General features: G+C 48.6%; 1 protein-coding gene across 2 annotated transcripts in view; it reads left to right on the forward strand.

The window, feature by feature from the left end:
• SPTY2D1 (SPT2 chromatin protein domain containing 1) overlaps positions 1 to 18,590 on the forward strand; it is a 120,270-nt gene that overhangs the window by 46,452 nt on the left and 55,228 nt on the right. The gene's annotated exons all lie outside the window — the stretch shown is intronic.

An 18,590-nucleotide genomic window follows, 5' to 3' on the forward strand; every position in this document is an offset into this window, starting at 1 on the left:
GCCTCCCTCCGCTCCTTCTCGGCCCGGATCCACAGCACAGCTCACTCTGCCCTGCAGCTCACCCACAAGCAACGGAACCAAGCAATGAGGCATCCCAGGCTGTGTGGTGGTTGCAGTGTAGGGCTGTAAGCATTTGGCAAGTATGTGAAAAATGTGTTTCTTTGGAAATTGCAATTATCTGTCCCACATAAAATTTTTTTTTTTTTTTAACCCCCCCTATGATTTCTCCTGTGGTGGTATTTCTTCACATTACAATTGTCTGTCACACAGAAATTTTTTTTGATCTCCCCCCCCCCCTCCCCCTATGATTTCTCCTGTGGTGGTGTTTCTTCATATTGGCCTATGTCAGTAGTCAGCAAACTGTGGCTCTTTAGCCACTTGAGTGCGGCTCGCCTAAAGCAGGGGTCCCCAACATGCTTCCCTTCTCACTGCCCTCCCTCAAGTCACCGCCATTGGGGAACAGGCCGCCACCACAGCCGGTGAATAGGCTACCACCGCCACCATCGGGGAATAGGCTAGCACCGCCGCAATTGGGGAACAGGCTGGCACCGAGTTCTTAGCTCTCCCTGCTTATCTTCCCCAGCGCGGAGCCGACCAATTCTCACCACACGATGTCAATTCTAACGTCTGAGAGGAAGTTCTGGGCCAGCCAATCGCTGCCTAGCTGGCCCGGAACTTCTTCTCCGACGTTAGAATTGACGTTGGGTGGCGAGAATTGGTCAGCCCTGTGCTGGAGAAGATAAGTAGGGAGAACTAAGAACTCGGTGCCGGCCTGTTCTCCGATGGTGTCTTGGGGGGAGGGCAGGGAGAAATAAAGAAAGAAGGGAGACAAGACACAGTCAGAAAGGGGCATGGAGAAAGAAAGGGGGCATGGAGAGAGAGAGAGAGAAAGAAGGGGGCAGGGTGAAAGAAATAAAGTTGGGGGAGGGAAGGAGACAGATGCCAGACCAGGGGAAAGGAGGGAAGGAGAGAAAGGAAAGAAAGATGTCAGACCATGGAAATAGGGACGGAAGAAGAGAGAGATAGAAGGGAAGGTAAGACATGGAAACGTAGATTTTGAAAAGAAAACAGAAAAAATTGAATATTAAGTTAATGCCAAAGATGGATTAGAGAGTTGCGTGGGGACAGAAAGCCCACCCGTCCCCGCGAGGAATCCCTCTGTCCCCACCCTTCCCCGCGAGGAAATCCCCTCCAATCCCTGCGAGGAATTCCCTCCGTCCCCGCCCGTCCCTATAAACTTCAGAAATAGTTATTTCATTTAATTATGCTATTGAATTAAAGGCTCTGTTAGAAATCCATTTACAAATAAGCAAAAAGACTTTATTAATTTGGAAATATTAATTGGGAAGAATACATACTTTATAAACGGGGTTCTACCAGAGCCTCTAATGTTTATAAAATTTTTATCAACACAACTAATATACTACTTTATCCTGAAGCAAAAAAAAGAAATAGAATTCTTTCCTACCTATGTTGCCTGGTTTCTGCTTTCCTCATGTTCTCATTTAATTCCTTCCAATCCACTGTCTCTCTTCCTTCTGCATCTTCCATTTGCTCTGTTACTGTGCCTCTCCCTTTCTCCCCCCTTCCAAAATTGGTCTGGCACCCATCTTATTCCCTCCGCTCCCCCCATAGTCTGGCATCTGTCTTCTTCCCGGCCAGCGTCTTCTCCCCACTCTCTTTTCCCCCATTTCCTGTCAGCGTCCTTCTCCACCACCACCCCGTCCTTCCCCATGTCCTGTCAGCATCCTTCCCCCCTCTGTCTTCCACAAGTGCTTTCAGTGTCCTTCTCCCCCCCCCTGTCTTCCCCATGGCCTTTCAGCGTCCTTCTCCACCCCTTTGTCTTCCCCAGTGCTTTCAGCATCCTTCTCTCTCCCTCCTTCTCTCCCGCCCCGGGTGCAGCACAGCCGGCCAGGTCCCCTTACTTTTGTGGCGCTTCCCCGACCGACCGACAATAGCCCCGGTCCGACAAACCTCCCTGCCCTTAAACCGCGAATCTAAATTACCTTCTTACAGCTGCTGTAAGAAGGTAATTTAGATTCGCGGCTACAGGGCAGGGAGGTTTGTCGGACCTGGGCTGTGGTCGGTCGATTGGGGAAGCGCCACAAAAGTAAGGGGGACCTGGCAGGCTGTGTTGCACCCGGGGCGGACCGCCACTCGAGCTGCGAGGCTACTCTCCTTCTCCTTACCTGCCCTGCCTGCAGCACAGAGCCGAACGGAAGTCTTCCGACATCAGCGCTGACGTCTGGAAGACTTCCGTTCGGCTCTGTGCTGCAAGCAGAGCAGGTAGGGAGAAGAAGAGCAGCGCGACTGAGTACATCCAGCCCCGCAGGAATCCCCGCGATCCTAGGGGCGTCCCCACGGGATCCCCGTGACCCGAAGGGGGAACCCGCGGGATGTCCGTCGTCCCCGTGCAGCTCTCTAAGATGGATGCAAGGCAGAAAGTGAAGACGGAGAGAAAAACAGTCAAAGGACAAGAAGGCCCTGGAAACATAGTTAAAAGCACGGAAAAATAAAGTCACCAGCCAACAAAGGTAGGGAAAATGATTTTATTTTCAATATAGTGATTGATATGTGTCTGTTTTGAGAAAGGAAAGATATTAAACTTTAAATGTGAGGGCTGCAGAAAAAATAGGGTATTTGGAGGGCTGCAGAAAAAATAATTAAATGACAAATTTGCTTAAGGTAAAACTCTTTATAGTTATATAAATCTTTCCTTAACTGTTAAAGGAAAGATTTATAAACTATAAAGAGTTTTACCTCATGCAAAGTTGTCATTTCTTTAATAAGACATTAACTATTTTTTCTACGCCCTCCAAGTACCTACAAATCCAAAATAAGGCCCCACTAAGTTTGAGACCACTGAAATACACTGTAACAATCAACTACGATTCACAAGACCATACTCCATCTACACCACTTTGCTCTGATTGTTCAGATGATAGTCCCTATCCCAACTGGACTAGTGACTACTCCGCCTACCTTGGCATCAACATCGCTCTTATCCACAAACTACAACTCATCCAGAACACAGCCGTGAGACTAATCTACAAATTAAAGAAATTTGACTCAATTACAACCTTCATCAGGCAATTACATTGGCTCCCAATATCATCCCGTATAATCTTCAGATCGTCGTGTATCCTACAACCAGAATCCTATACGGAAGCTCAGCAGCCCCTCTCATCCAATTATTCTCTAATGTTTGGTTGACATCAAAAAAGAATCCTTAAGAGTCCAACTAAACCTACCATCCACAAAACACCTCCATTACAAATGAATTTCCACTTTAATGCTAACCTATTAGGGTGTAAAAATCTGGAATAACCTACCAGATGCTATCAGGAAAGACAAACTACACTAGATTCAAAAAAAAATCTGAAGACTCACCTTTTTGACAACTAACTAATCCCAGTTTCTGTATAGCATCCCCTACGTCCAAGTCCCTCCTTATCTCTCCACATCCTCTTCCCCTCCTTCTTTCTCCTTACTCTTTGATTTGTCCTCCTTGAGCCGTATAGGTATGTTGCGACTCACAAATGGAAGATTAGAAAACACTAATGTAATGAAATGTAATCTCCCCTTTTCCTCCTATTTCTCTAGGGTTTACAATATTCAGGGCTTCCAGTCTCTCCTCATATGTCTTATGGCACAAACCTCCTATCAATTTACATCACCCTTCTCTGGACCACTTCAAGTCTTATGTCCTTCGCCAGATACGGTCTCCAAAACTAAACATAACTCCAAGTGGGGCCTCTCCAATGACCTGTACTTGAGCATCAACACTTTCTTTCTTCTACTGGTTATGCCTCTCTTATAGAACCCAGCATCCTTCTGGCAGCAGCCACCGCCTTGTCGCACTGTTCTTCACCTTTAGATCTTTGGACACTATCGCCCCAAGGTTCCTCTCCCTATCTGTGCATATACGGGTTCCTTCCAATTATTAATCCCCATATGCATTACTACCTGCATTGAATTTTAGTTGCCAGATATTAGACCATTCCTCTAACTTTTGTAGATCCTTTCTTCATGTTTTCCACTCCCTCTGCTCCCAGCTGACAAAAGGGCTAACTTTCCCTAACCAGAGTTCCCGCTAAAGTACAACATACACAACCACACACTTCTTAATGTGGCTATGCATCATTCCTGAATCTGCTGTAGGAGTCTATCCAACTGGAAAATACAGGCTCAGTGAAATCAAATGAAAACTGCAACTGCGTTAAGTACGAGATGTCTGCAACTCTGGGACTGGCTGTACTTGACTCGCATAAGAACATAAGAGTTGCCATACTGGGACAGACCAAAGGTCCCTCAAGCCCAGTATCCTGTTTCCAAATGCCTGGCAGAAGCCCAAAGAGTAGCAACATTCTAGAGCTCATGTGATGTCATAATTCCTCATTCCACCAATGCCTAAGAGCCAAACTCATCAGTGATGTCACAATGGCTTCATTATTTCTATACAGGCAGTACCCAGGTTAAGAATGAGTTACATTGTTAAAGCTGTTCTTAAGTTGGATTTGTATGTAACTCAGAACTTGTAGATTAAGATTCTTGCTACTTACCTCTGCTCCCAGCTGACAAAAGGGCCAACTGTCCCTTCCAGAGTTCCCTTTAAAGTACAGCAACACAACTACACACTGTTCTTAATCTGGCTATGCATCTTCCTGAATCTGCTGCAGGAGAAGTGTAGGAGTCTATGCCACTGGAAATACTGCTCAGTGAAATCTTATGAATCCATAACCGCATTCTTAAGTACGAGTCATACTTTAAGTTGGACATCTGTAACTCAGAGGACTACCTGTACTTTGAAGGCACAAAAATATCAGCACATGTTGGTGTTTTCATACCACAGGTACTATTCTGTGACCTTTTTCAGTAGAATTATATACAGGCTCACGACCCTTTATCCGACATGCTCAGGACCAGAGACTTTGGAGCTTGGAATGAGGTGTCACCATATTCATATTTGTTGCCTGCTGTGACTCTGCAAGCTTCTCTGCTGTGACCTACCATTGCTCACATCACTTCCTGTTTCCTGCCTGGCTGGATGTGGCAGAGAGAAACTTGTGAGGCTACAGAAGGCAATGAATATGAATCGCTGCTGCCACCAGCAGTACTTCATAAGAACATAAGCAGTGCCTCTGCTGGGTCAGACCAGAGGTCCATCGTGCCCAGCAGTCCGCTCTCGCGGCGGCCCAACAGGTCCAGTACCTGTGCAGTAATCCTCTATCTATACCCCTCTATCCCCTTTTCCAGTAGGTAATTGTCTAATCCTTTCTTAAACCCCATTACTGTACTCTGCCCTATCACGTCCTCTGGAAGCGCATTCCAGGTGTCCACCACACGTTGGGTAAAGAAGAACTTCCTAGCATTCGTTTTGAATCTGTCCCCTTCTATCTTTTCCGAGTGCCCTCTTGTTCTTTTATTTTTTGAAAGTTTGAAGAATCTGTCTCTTTCTACTTTCTCTATGCCCTTTATGATCTTGTAAGTTTCTATCAAATCCCCTCTAAGTCTCCTCTTCTCCAGAGAAAAGAGACCCAATTTCTCCAATCTCTCAGCGTATGAAAGGTTTTCCATACCTTTTATCAGACGTGTCGCTCTCCTCTGGACCCTCTCGAGTAACGCCATATCCTTCTTAAGATATGGTGACCAAAATTGGACGCAGTACTCCAGATGCGGGCGCACCATCGCCCGATACAACGGCAGAATAACTTCTTTTGTTCTGGTCGCAATACCTTTCTTGATTATACCAAGCATTCTATTCGCTTTCTTGGCGGCCGCTGCACACTGTGCCATCGGCTTCATTGTTGTGTCCACCATTGCCCCCAAGTCCCTTTCCTGTGTACTCTCCTTCAATAATATCCCTCCCATCGTATAGTTGTACCTCAAGTTTCTGCTTCCCATATGTAATACTTTACATTTCTCAACGTTGAACTTCATCTGCCACCTCGTCGCCCATTCCCCTAGCTTGTTCAAAGTCCCTTTGCAATTCTTCGCAGTCTTCTATAGTCCGAGCACCACTAAAAAGTTTGGTGTCGTCTGCAAATTTTATTATCTCACACTTTGTCCCTGTTTCTAGATCATTTATGAATATATTAAATAGCAGTGGCCGCCGAGCACCGAGCCCTGCGGTACACCACTCGTGACCCTCCTCCAGGTCAGAGTAGTGGCCTTTCACTCCTACCCTTTGCTTTCTACCTTCCAACCAGTTTCTGATCCATCTATGTACATCTCCTTCCACCCCATGGTTCTTCAGCTTCTGGAGTAGACGTTTATGGGGCACCTTGTCAAAGGCTTTTTGGAAATCTAGATATATGATGTCTATGGGGTCTCCTCTGTCCATTTGTTTGTTAACTCCCTCGAAGAAGTGCAATAAGTTCGTTAGGCACGATCTACCCTTGCAGAAACCATGTTGACTGTTATCAGTAGTTCGTTCCTTTCGAAATGTTCATCGATGTTTTCTTTTATCAGAGCTTCTGCCATTTTTCCCGGAACCGAGGTCAGACTCACTGGTCTGTAATTTCCAGGGTCTCCTCTTGATCCCTTTTTAAAGATGGGCGTAACGTTGGCTATCTTCCAATCCTCCGGGATCACGCCTGTTTTTAGGGACAGGTTGCAAATTTGCTGTAGTAGTTCCGCTATCTCCTCCTTTAATTCTTTCAGAACCCTTGGATGTATTCTGTCCGGACCCGGGGATTTGTCAGGTTTTAGTTTTCCTATCTGCCTGCGTACGTCTTCAAGGCTCACTTCTATGTATGTTAATTTTTCTGTTTGACTTCCATGAAAGAATTGCTCAGGTTCCGGTATGTTTGAAGTGTCCTCATTTGTAAATACAGACGAAAAAAACATGTTTAGCCTTTCTGCCACTTCTTTCTCCTCTTTCACAACTCCCTTCCTGTCTTCGTCATCCAGTGGTCCTACCTCCTCCCTAGCCGGCTCCTTCCCTTTAACATATTTAAAGAATGGTTTGAAGTTTCGTGCTTCCTTAGCTAGCCTCTCTTCGTACTCTCTTTTGGCTTTTCGAACCACACGGTGACATTCTTTTTGATTTTTCCTGTGCTCTTTCCAATTCTCCTCAGTTTTGTCCTTTTTTCCACTTCCTGAATGAATTTTTCTTATTGCCTATTGCTTCCTTCACTATTTTGGTTATCCATGCCGGGTCTTTTGTTCGACTCTTTGTGCACCCCTTTCTGAACCTGGGGATATATGTATTTTGCGCCTCGCTCACCATGCCCTTGAAAAAAGACCAGGCTTGTTGTACCGTTTGCCATTTTTTGGAAGTGTTCCTAAGTTTCTTTCTTACCATTTCCCTCATTGCCTCGTAGTTTCCTTTCCTGAAGTTTAAAGTTGTCGCTATGGTTCTCTTCCCTTTCGGTATTCCTACTTCAACCTTGAACTTGATCATATTATGATCACTGCTTCCCAACGGTCCCACTATTTCTACTTCCTTTGCAGGTTCCCTTAACCCATTTAGGATTAGATCCAGAGTGGCATTTCCTCTCGTTGGTTCTCTAACAAGCTGCTCCATGAAGCAATCATGTGTAGCTTCCAGGAATTCTGTCTCTCTAGCGCATTTTGAGCTTCCAAGACTCCAGTCTATCCCAGGGTAGTTGAAGTCTCCCATAATAACTGTATTCCCGCTTTTGCTTTCTCGCTTCATCTCGGCTTCCATTTCTTCATCGATATCTCCGGTTTGTCCAGGTGGACGATAGTACAGGCCTATCTTTATTTCAGGCCCTGTCTTTCCTGGTATTTTAACCCATAGCGATTCTAGCTTGTTCGCCGTCTCTGCTGTGTCCATTTTTGTCGATCGTATGCTTTCTTTTATGTATAGGGCTACTCCACCTCCTTTCTGTCCTGATCTGTCCTGGCGATAGAGTTTGTACCCCGACAGTGCTGTATCCCATTTGTTTTCCTCATTCCACCATGTTTCAGAAATTCCAATGATGTCTATGTCTTCTGCATTGGCCAAAGCCTCTAGTTCCCCCATTTTGTTTCTCTGGCTCCTTGCATTGGTATATATGCAATTTAGATCCTGGTGTTTTGTTGTCTTCATTTCCATTCCCTGCGCTTCAGTCTTTATTTTCTTCTCTTTTGCTACAATCTTTCTAACCTCCTCTTCTGGGTTAGTCGACTCTTTCAATTTGTCCCTTGCTTCTTCCCGGCCTTTTTTCCCCTCAGTATCTTCACAGGATACCTTCTTCCGAATCGTCGACGCTTGGTCGACTGTCGGCTTTCCCCCTTCTTGTTAGTTTAAAAGCCTGTTCTAATTCCTCTCCTGACGTTGTTTGCTAGAAGTCTAGTTCCTGCCGTGCTCAGGTGTAGTCCATCTTTCCTGTAAAGCTTGCTCTTGCCCCAGAACGTTGTCCAGTTCCTCACGAAGTGGAATCCCTCTTCCTCACACCATTTCCTCATCCACGCATTTATTGATTGTAGTTCTTCTTGCCTTTTCACATCTGCCCTAGGTACTGGTAGGATCTCTGAAAATGCTATCTTTTGGGTCCTCATCTTCAGCTTCCTTCCCAGAATCTTGAACTGTTCTATCAACTTGCTTCTTCTATAGTCTCTCCTGCTGACATCGTTCGTCCCGATGTGGATCATTACTGGCGGATGTGGATCATTACTGCGATGTGGATCATTACTGTCTCCGCACTGCCTAGGATCTTTCCAATGTTGTCCACGATGTCCTTGGTTCTTGCTCCTGGGAGGCAGGTAACCAATCGATCCTCTCTCCCTCCTGCTATGTGGCTGTCCACATGCCTCAGGATCGAGTCTCCCACTAGGATCGCCGATTTTCCTTCTTCAATTTTCGCTCCGGTCTCAGGTCAATGTCCTTGGTGTGGTTCGCTCTTTCTTCTTCTGGCCTCGACTAGCCAAATTCTCCTCTTCCTGCAGTATCCCTCTGTGTATGTCTTTCTTCGAGGTCATCTGTTTCTTGTTCTCCCTTCCATGTTGGTGTCGGGGTAACTTCTTCTTTCATACGAAGTTCGTTCTCTTCCACCTTCATCCTGTATGCTTCCTCAATGAATTTCTCAAGTTCCCTGACTTCCTTCTCAATGTGTCTCTCTCTCGTGAAGACTTCAGCTGCCTTGATTGGGTCCTCCATGGTGTAAAGTCCTTCTAGTTCCTGTATCTTGCCCTCTAGTCGCTTGACTTCAGTCTTCAAGCTTTTCAGCTCCTGACACCGGCCGCATACATATGACTGTCTCCCCGAGGGGAGGTAGTCATACATATGACAGTCCGTGCAGAATACTGGAAAGCTCATCTTCTGGTTCCCCTCTGCTTCCATTGGTGCCCTCTCTCACTCTCTGCTTGCTGCAGGTGTCTTTTCTTTGCTCTCTCTGCCTTCTGCTGGTGTCCTCTGTCTCTCTCTATCAGCCTGCTGTTTGTGTCTTCTCTCGCTCTCTCTGCTTGCTTCTGGTGTCCTCTCTTACTTTCTCTGCCTGCTTGACGCCTCCTCAGTAACCTTGTGTGAAAGACTTGAAAGACTAGTCCCTTTGCCGTTCGCCTTCGCCGCGCGCCGAACGGCCGTGCACCGTTGGCTCGGCTCCTGTTATGGAGGAGCCCAGTCGGTCTTCGATGACGCGGTGGGGGTGGGCGGAGCTACTCTCGCCGCTGCCCCGATAGTATTTTTGCCTGTTCTTGCTTCTTTCTGCTCTCCCTGGCTCTCCCCTGCCTCTCCTTCTCTCTCTCTTGGTTCTCCTTCGCTCCTCCTTGCTTCTCCTCCGCTTCTGCTGCTCTCTGCCGCTGGCTCGACTCCTGTTATGGAGGAGCCCAGTCGGTCTTCGATGACACGGTGGGGGTGGGCGGAGCTACTCTCGCCGCTGCCCCGATAGTATTTTTGCCTGTTCTTGCTTCTTTCTGCTCTCCCTGGCTCTCCCCTGCCTCTCCTTCTCTCTCTCTTGGTTCTCCTTCGCTCCTCCTTGCTTCTCCTCCGCTTCTACTGCTCTCTGCCGCTGGCTCGACTCCTGTTATGGAGGAGCCCAGTCGGTCTTCAGAGGTATACCAGTGTGAGGTAAGATGAAAATTGAAGTAATATCAGCATAAAATATTTTTTTAAGGTTACTTTGGGGCTAGGTTTCGCTTTTGATACCAAAAGTGAGTTGTTGTTTTTTTATTTTGGTTTTTTTTACAGGTTAGTAATGCACTAATGTTTTTTTGGAGCTTTTCAAATAAGATGGTCAACAATACAGTACATTTGTGTCACTTAGGAGCGTCAGTGCAGAAAGGCCCAAAAACTAAATGGGGATACTAGACAAGACGGAGAGGGGTAAGAGGACTAGGGGAAGTGATGTTTTCTGGTGTTTATTCAATAACGTCTATTTTAATTTTTTTGTGTGTTAAAAGAGGGAGTATTTTAGTACCATGTTCGTGACCTCCCTTCCCTGCCCTCCCATACTTATTTAAAATCTTCACCAGCATGAGCAATTACTTTTAGCCTGCTGCTCGTGCTGGCCTGGCTCCCTTTGAAATAACTTCCAGGTCACGGGGCCAGGAAGTGACATGGGAGGGAAAGCCAGCATGAGCAGTGTTTTGTATGATAAATGTAAATTTTTTTATTTTGTATGTTAATATGTAACTTGCCCTGGATAAGGGTGGGTGAGAAATACAGTAGGCTAGAGAAGCTGCTCACACTGGCAAAGTTTTTTAAGAGGTATGGATTTGGGAAGGGACGGCACAAGTGTGGTCCAGAAGGAGTGTGGGGGGTGCCACCACCCCTGGCTCCTCCTACCCTCGCTATGCCATTGGCTATGCACTACATAATGTCCACATTACGTTTTATGAAAGTGGATGAAAGGGAAAAGAGTGGTGCAGTGGTTAAAGCTGCAGCTTCAGCACCCTGAGGTTGTTCCTTATGACCCTGGGCAAGTCACTTAATCCCCCCATTGGCCCAGGTACATTAGATAGAATGTGAGCCTGCCAAGACAGATGGGGAAAATGCTTGAGTACCTAAATAAATTCATGTAAATCGTTCTGAGCTCCCCTGGGAGAATGGTATAGGACCACCAGCACTGCTGTCCTCCATAACAACCCCCACTTCCCCGAGGACCACCGATACTGCTATCTTCAAGTTTTAAGTTTTATTTTAATTTTGATGACTCGCTTATTTAGATTTACTAAGCGAGTTACAACGTTAATAAAAATTATAAACATATATTCCCTAGCAATAGCAGCAGATGAATCCAGAGACCAATGGGATAGCTCACATCTACCAGCAGGCGGAGATAGAGAAACTGATTAACAGGTGGTCCTATTGGCTGGCACTTCTCCTGTTTACCCAGTATTCTCTATCTCCCAGCAGGAAAAGGTCGCTATTCAACTAGCTCCTGAATTCTGGCTGTGACTGGAACTTTATTTTCTCCTGTTGAGGTTTCTCTTCAGTGAGACTGCCATTCTGTTTCTCCTGTTGAGGTTTCTCTTCAGTGAGCTGGCAATGCTATTTCTCCTGTTGAGATTTTCTCTTCAGTGAGACAGTGGTGTCCGGCTGAACGGTGCCGGCTTTAGGGGTTACACCTGGGGCCCCCCAGGTCCCTGCCTCACCCTCCCTCCATTGCTAGAGGGTCTGACTGGGTATCAGTTTTTTTCTTCTTTCCCTTCTCTGTAAAAAAAAAAAAAAAAAAGACCACAGTTGCTACATTCTGCCATGCTTTTGCTGCAAACTGGCTTCAACCGGCCCCAACAACAAACTTGTGAGTATGTCTGGCTTTTGTTTGAACTTCAGGTTCTGTTTGGGAGTCTTAGTACTGTGGGTTCGGTCATCGTACATTTAAGGTATGGATACTTTATTGAGGCTAAGTTTTATGACTAGAAATCCGTGGAGGGAGCCGGGACTTCCTTTGCATGCACGCGCTTGGTTTCCTTGTTCGTTACAGCGCGGCAGTAGCGATGCGATTTCATGCTCGTACTTGTTCTCATTGTTGGGTTTCAGTGCAGCAATAATAGTCCTGTTTATTCTGAGGCTCTCTTTCATCGGTGTTTGTCACGGCCATGTGCAGGTGCCGGTTTATAGCAGCGCGCATGAGGTGGGACATGTTTTTTCCGGCGCTGTGGGCCGTTCTTCTGGTTATTCCCCAAGTCTGATTTTCTTTCTATGCAAGCCGCGGCAGGGTAAATTTTGTGGGGCTTGAATCCGACTATGTTTCTAGGAGCATTGATGCAACGACCACGTGTCAGCGAGAATCGGGCGTGCGCTTGGGTCTCCGACAATGGCAGGAGAGCTGCAGCGTTCCGGTAGTATGTTTCCAGCTGACTTTGGTCAGTGTATGCCGTGGCTTCTCTCCTTTCCAGTTCAGACAAATTGTATGTGTTTCACCAGCTTTGGGACAAGCTTGGGCAGATTTTTATATGTCTATGTCTGTGTTCCTGCTGTACTCCCTTGAAGGAAGCTGCTTGTTTAATCGGACTCTGGGGTTAGCACTCATGGTTTACCAGAGAGACTCTGACCTGGGCTAGGTCACCCAGTCTCGGTTTGTCTCCGGACTGGGGCGACATACGGCAACTCACGGCACGGTGAGATCAGCAGTAAGATAGTGCCCTGTATTTCACACAGGTATCTCATTGTCTTTCCTGGGGTCCCTGCAGATTGAGCCTTTGTCTGTTGGTAACTGTCCTTATTTGGGCCTCTGTGCTGAGCTGCATGTGTCTAGTAGTCGCACAGGATATATATGCCTAAAGGTAGTACAAACAGTTTCCAAGTTCGGGCTGTCTCTATGGGCATAATGACACTGCGCATCTTCCTGTGGCCAGGACTCTCTTTCTCCATTTCTGAGGGGGCCTGGACTTCAGATTTCCATGCTTATCACGCTGGTTTCTCCTGTCACCATTTTCTCATGGCACATGCTAGATGGGCCCCCTGACCAGACAGGAAGGGCTGTACAGCTCCTTTTAACCAGGAGCCAGTTACCTATTCTATCAAACCCACGGAGAATCACGCACTATGTGGCTGTTAGCCTCATCCCTGAAGCTCTCATTAGCAATGTGAGCTTTGTCTGATACATGTAAGGATGCTGTTTTTTCCACGGGGCGGTAGATGCAGCATCTTGATTGAGTCTAGTGCATGCAATCAAAAACATGTCCCATCTCATGCGCGCTGCTATAAACCGGCACCTGCACATGGCCGTGACAAACACCGATGAAAGAGAGCCTCAGAATAAACAGGACTATTATTGCTGCACTGAAACCCAACAATGAGAACAAGTACGAGCATGAAATCGCATCGCTACTGCCGTGCTGTAACGAACAAGGAAACCAAGCGCGTGCACTTTAAAGGACATACGTATTTCGCTCATGTTGCATGGGGTTAGTACTGTTTTCATAGTTCCAGTATATTCCTCTTTACATTGTGAAACTTGATCTTTTCCTAGGAGAATCTTCTTGCAGATCTCATCCTGCCATTCCCTGACCTTCTGCACTTCATTCTGAGGGGATCTTGACTTCTTCCAATGACTCTTCAGGCTTTCTCATGAGGGAGAAGACGCTATAATGTCAGGTCAGGGGGCTGTGAAGATTTTTCAGGATGCTTGCATCTTTGCATCCTCCTCAGGTTTCCAGTTCGTTCTTGGAGTCTCTATGTTTTGTGTTTACCTTTTCAGTGTTACTGGTCCTCAAGACAGTTCTTGTAGTTTTTTGGGAACTAAGGGACGTTGTTCCACTTACTGCATGGTGCCCGAGACGGGGGCATTGGGCAGGCTGGATCACATTCTCTTGAATTAGTTTCTCGGGGTTACACATTTCTGCAGACAACCTGGGAGTATATTTACATTTTCTCTATGGACTCCGAATCGGCACTTGGTTTGCCTGCCTCTCTTGGAGCAGCGCTTTCGGTTTTGGCACATGCCATTTCGCCTACCCAAGGCTTCACGAACGTTTTAGGTGATGTGGGCGGTGGTACCGTTTTGGTGCTACTAGGCGATTCATCTAATTTCTTCTTGACTGCCTGCTTGATTCAGACGACTTCCAGTCGGGCCATTTGACTGACACGAAAAGGGTGGTATCTTTTCCTCAGTTCTTTACATGTGCATCTTCAAATTTGCACAGTGCTCTTTTCTCCTGTACTATTTATAGGTATATCGGGGTAATGTTTTTATTCATATGGGAGAGACATGTGTTTCTTTCCGGAGACTTGGGCGTGGGGTCTCGGTCTCAGATTGGTATTCTTCTTCGCTTACCATGACCAAGAGTAAGGGATTCTGTACAGTTTCTGGGATCCATATTGCTGACTCCACTGGGAACTTCGGCTTGCTTTCCCCTTCTTACGCTACAGCAGTCGCTTTTGTTCCGGTGGTTCCCGGTATCTCAGGGCTCCAATTATTTGGTATGCTCCTCCTGCATCGCTCTGTATGATTTGGTGGCTCAGCGCGATTTCTCTTTTCAAGGCATGCCTCGGTCTTTGCTGGACTAGCTCATGACCACCGACCATCCCGGGCTGTCGGGTTGGGGGGCTCGCTGGCTTCCATCCTCAGCTCCAGGAGTCTGGTCTTCAGAGGCGACTCAGTACTTGTTCATTCTTCTACTCTTGAGCAGGGTCAGGCTACCTTTCTGGAGCTTCAGATCATTCTTCCGGATTGCCGCTGAGGGTCCTTTTGGTCAGTATTAGGATGGGGGTATTTCTCTACAGCTTGGGCAATAGGTGTTGTACTCAGTTGGCAGGTGAAGTTGGTCTGCTTCAATGGGTGGACTCTCATCTTCGTCTTTTGTTGGCAGATCCTTTTATGGATCAGGATAAGAGTTTGGATAGACTTTCTCTCCGCGGAATCTGAGCATGGCCCATTTCTTGTATGTTACAGTGTACAGCGCTGTGTACACTCTGGAAAGTGTGCATGTTAGTAATAGTGTAATCTTCTGCATCCTGGATATTGAGATTTGTGGCTCAGGCGTTCTAGCTCTTTTTATGGACGTGAGATCTCCTTGACCTAGACTCATGGCCTCGTCTCTCAATTCTAAGCTTCCTAGCTTCTTCGGCGGGCCCAGGGAGTGGGAGTTAGAGGGGGTAACTGCATGGCTCCTTTCTCGCCTCTGCCTTTTCTTTTTCAGTGTTTTCCGCTGGCTGATGATGGCTTGGATTTGCCATCTCGAGCTCGCTTTCCGGGCACACTATTTGTAGAATCTCTGGATTGGCGGCGCCATCCTTACTATGTGGATTTTGATGAGTCTTTCGACAGCCGGACTAAGAAGTTTCCTAGGGTCCGATCAACATGGATATTTGTACTACCGTATTTTCGCGGATATAACGCGCGCGTTATACGTGATTTTACGTACCGCGCATACCCCTCGCGCGTTATATGCCTGAGCGCGGTATAGAAAAGTTTTTAAAACATAGTCCCCCGCCCGACGCCCGATTCACCCCCCCAGCAGGACCGCTCGCACCCCCACCCCGAACGACCAATCGCACGCGCTCCCACCCGCACCCGCATCCACGATCGGAGCAAGAGGGAGCCCAAGCCCTCTTGCCCGGCCGACTCCCCGACGTCCGATACATCCCCCCCCGGCAGGACCACTCGCACCCCCACCCCGAAGGACCGCCGACTTCCCGACAATATCGGGCCAGGAGGGAGCCCAAACCCTCCTGGCCACGGCGACCCCCTACCCCCACCCCGCACTACATTACGGGCAGGAGGGATCCCAGGCCCTTCTGCCCTCGACGCAAACCCCCCTCCCTCCAACGACCGCCCCCCCCAAGAACCTCCGCCCGTCCCCCAGCCGACCCGCGACCCCCCTGGCCGACCCCCACGACACCCCCACCCGCCTTCCCCGTACCTTTGTGTAGTTGGGCCAGAAGGGAGCCCAAACCCTCCTGGCCACGGCGACCCCCTAACCCCACCCCGCACTACATTACGGGCAGGAGGGATCCCAGGCCCTCCTGCCCTCGACGCAAACCCCCCTCCCTCCAACGACCGCCCCCCCCCAAGAACCTCCGACCGCCCCCCCAGCCGACCCGCGACCCCCCTGGCCGACCCCCACGACCCCCCCACCCCCCTTCCCCGTACCTTTGGAAGTTGGCCGGACAGACGGGAGCCAAACCCGCCTGTCCGGCAGGCAGCCAACGAAGAAATGAGGCCGGATTGGCCCATCCGTCCTAAAGCTCCGCCTACTGGTGGGGCCTAAGGCGCGTGGGCCAATCAGAATAGGCCCTGGAGCCTTAGGTCCCACCTGGGGGCGCGGCCTGAGACACATGGTCGGGTTTGGCCCATGTGCCTCAGGCCGCGCCCCCAGGTGGGACCTAAGGCTCCAGGGCCTATTCTGATTGGCCCACGCGCCTTAGGCCCCACCAGTAGGCGGAGCTTTAGGACGGATGGGCCAATCCGGCCTCATTCCTTCGTTGGCTGCCTGCCGGACAGGCGGGTTTGGCTCCCGTCTGTCCGGCCAACTTCCAAAGGTACGGGGAAGGGGGGTGGGGGGGTCGGCCAGGGGGGTCGCGGGTCGGTCGGAGGTTCTTGGGGGGGGGGGGACGGTCGTTGGAGGGAGGGGGGTTTGCGTCGAGGGCAGGAGGGCCTGGGATCCCTCCTGCCCGTAATGTAGTGCGGGGGGGGGTTAGGGGGTCGCCGTGGCCAGGAGGGTTTGGGCTCCCTTCTGGCCCAACTACACAAAGGTACGGGGAAGGCGGGTGGGGGTGTCGTGGGGGTCGGCCAGGGGGGTCGCGGGTCGGCTGGGGGACGGGCGGAGGTTCTTGGGGGGGGGGGCGGTCGTTGGGGGGAGGGGGTTTGCGTCGAGGGCAGGAGGGCCTGGGATCCCTCCTGCCCGTAATGTAGTGCGGGGTGGGGTTAGGGGGTCGCCGTGGCCAGGAGGGTTTGGGCTCCCTCCTGGCCCGATATTGTTGGGGAGTCGGCGGTCCTTCGGGGTGAGGGTGCGAGTGGTCCTGCCGGGGGGGGGGGATGTATCGGACGTCGGGGGGGGGGCATCAGGCTTTCAGGATGGAGACAGACCTTCAAGGGGGGACAGTGCACGGAAAGTCAGGGGGGGTGAACGGAGAGTCGGGACAGCGCACGGAAAGTCAGGGCAGTGCACGGAAGTCAGGGGGGTGAACGGAGAGTCGGGACAGCGCACGGAAAGTCAGGGCGGGCGAAAGGAGCGTCGGGCATCATGCGCGTTATATGCCTGAGCGCGGTATAGAAAAGTTTTGGTACATATCATCGTGATTTCTGCGCGCTATACCCCTGTGCGCGTTTTACACAGGTGCGCGTTATATCCGCGAAAATACGGTACTTTAGTATTACGACCTAGTTTTTTGAAAAATCTTGGCTGACATGTAAGGGTTATGTGAAGCAGGTTGTTTCTTCTCTTATCCAGGTGCTACAGACGTCTTCTCATGTGGCTTCTGCTTCCTTTTGGAGGTTTTTCCTTTCTTGTGTGCTTCTTAACATTTGAACCACTCCAGAGTTCCTTTTTGGCACAAGTGTATTGCCGAGGGCTTAGCGTTCAATTCCCTTCAGCTTCTAGTGCCATTCTTGGCTTGTTACAAAGGCTAGGTATATTGCTCTTTGCTTACTTAGCTTCATGTAGTTCAGTTCCTAAACAGAGTGCGGTATATTCATGCGCCTCTTAGAAAGTACAATCTTCACGTACTTCTCAGTTTACCGAAGGCTTCATTTCATCCTTGTCTTTTGGGACTCTAAAGGGCTGTGCCGTTGAACATGGGGTTTCTTGTGGCCATGGCTTCAGCTCTGCAGTTTTCTATGTTGCAGGCCTTGTTTAACGGGGATTCCTATTTCTGATTTCCGAAATATGGGGTATCAGTTTGGATGGTACCACTATTTCTTTCTAGGGGGGGTGTCATCCTTTCTTTTATGTCATGCTTGCTTTTCCTTCCTTCTTCCTGGGAGGAGAAATGGTGAGACGTGCTTTTATTCACTGCATTTTTTGAAAGTGCTTAGCATTCTCCGAGCTAGGTTTCTAATGATTTTTAGTTGTTTAGATCACCTTTTTGTATTCTTCATAGGACGCCTCAAACGTATGGCGGCATCCAAAGCCTCCATCACTCAATGGGTCCAGGAGGACATTCTTTACACTTGCTTGATGGCAGGGAAGCGATTGGTGAAAGAACTTCATGACCATTCCGCCAGAGCGATGGCTATTTCTTGGACTCGGTCCAGAGGTTTTTTCCTTGGAGGAGTTTTGTCTTGCGGCTACTTGGTCTTCCGAGAGTGCTTTATCTCAGCATTACCGGTTGGATGTGGGGGTGCATGCGGTGGATGCGTTTAGTGCTTTGGTTGTTGCAGAGGCGGCAGATTGAGGATTGCTTTGCTACATCCCATTGGTCTTTGGATTCATCTGCTGCTGTTGCTAAGGAAGGAAAAATTATGTTCTTACCTCTTTCTTTCCTTTGGACGCAGCAGATAATCCAGAGCCCCACCCTTTCTGGATATTGTGTGTCAGTTTTTTCTTTTCCACCTTTCTAAGTTTGTTATTATTGATGGTTGTATTCTGTATTATTGCCTTTTGAGATTTGTTATGGGAAATAAGTTTTTTACATGCTATGCCTATTGATGGTTACGGATGCTTGGGCAAGGAGCTATACTGGAAATACAGGAGGAGTGCCAGCCAATAGGACCACCTGTTTAATCAGTTTCTCTATCTCCGCCTGCTGGTAGATG

The sequence above is a fragment of the Geotrypetes seraphini genome, chromosome 19 (assembly GCF_902459505.1).
Source record: "Geotrypetes seraphini chromosome 19, aGeoSer1.1, whole genome shotgun sequence".
Classification (NCBI taxonomy): domain Eukaryota; kingdom Metazoa; phylum Chordata; class Amphibia; order Gymnophiona; family Dermophiidae; genus Geotrypetes; species Geotrypetes seraphini.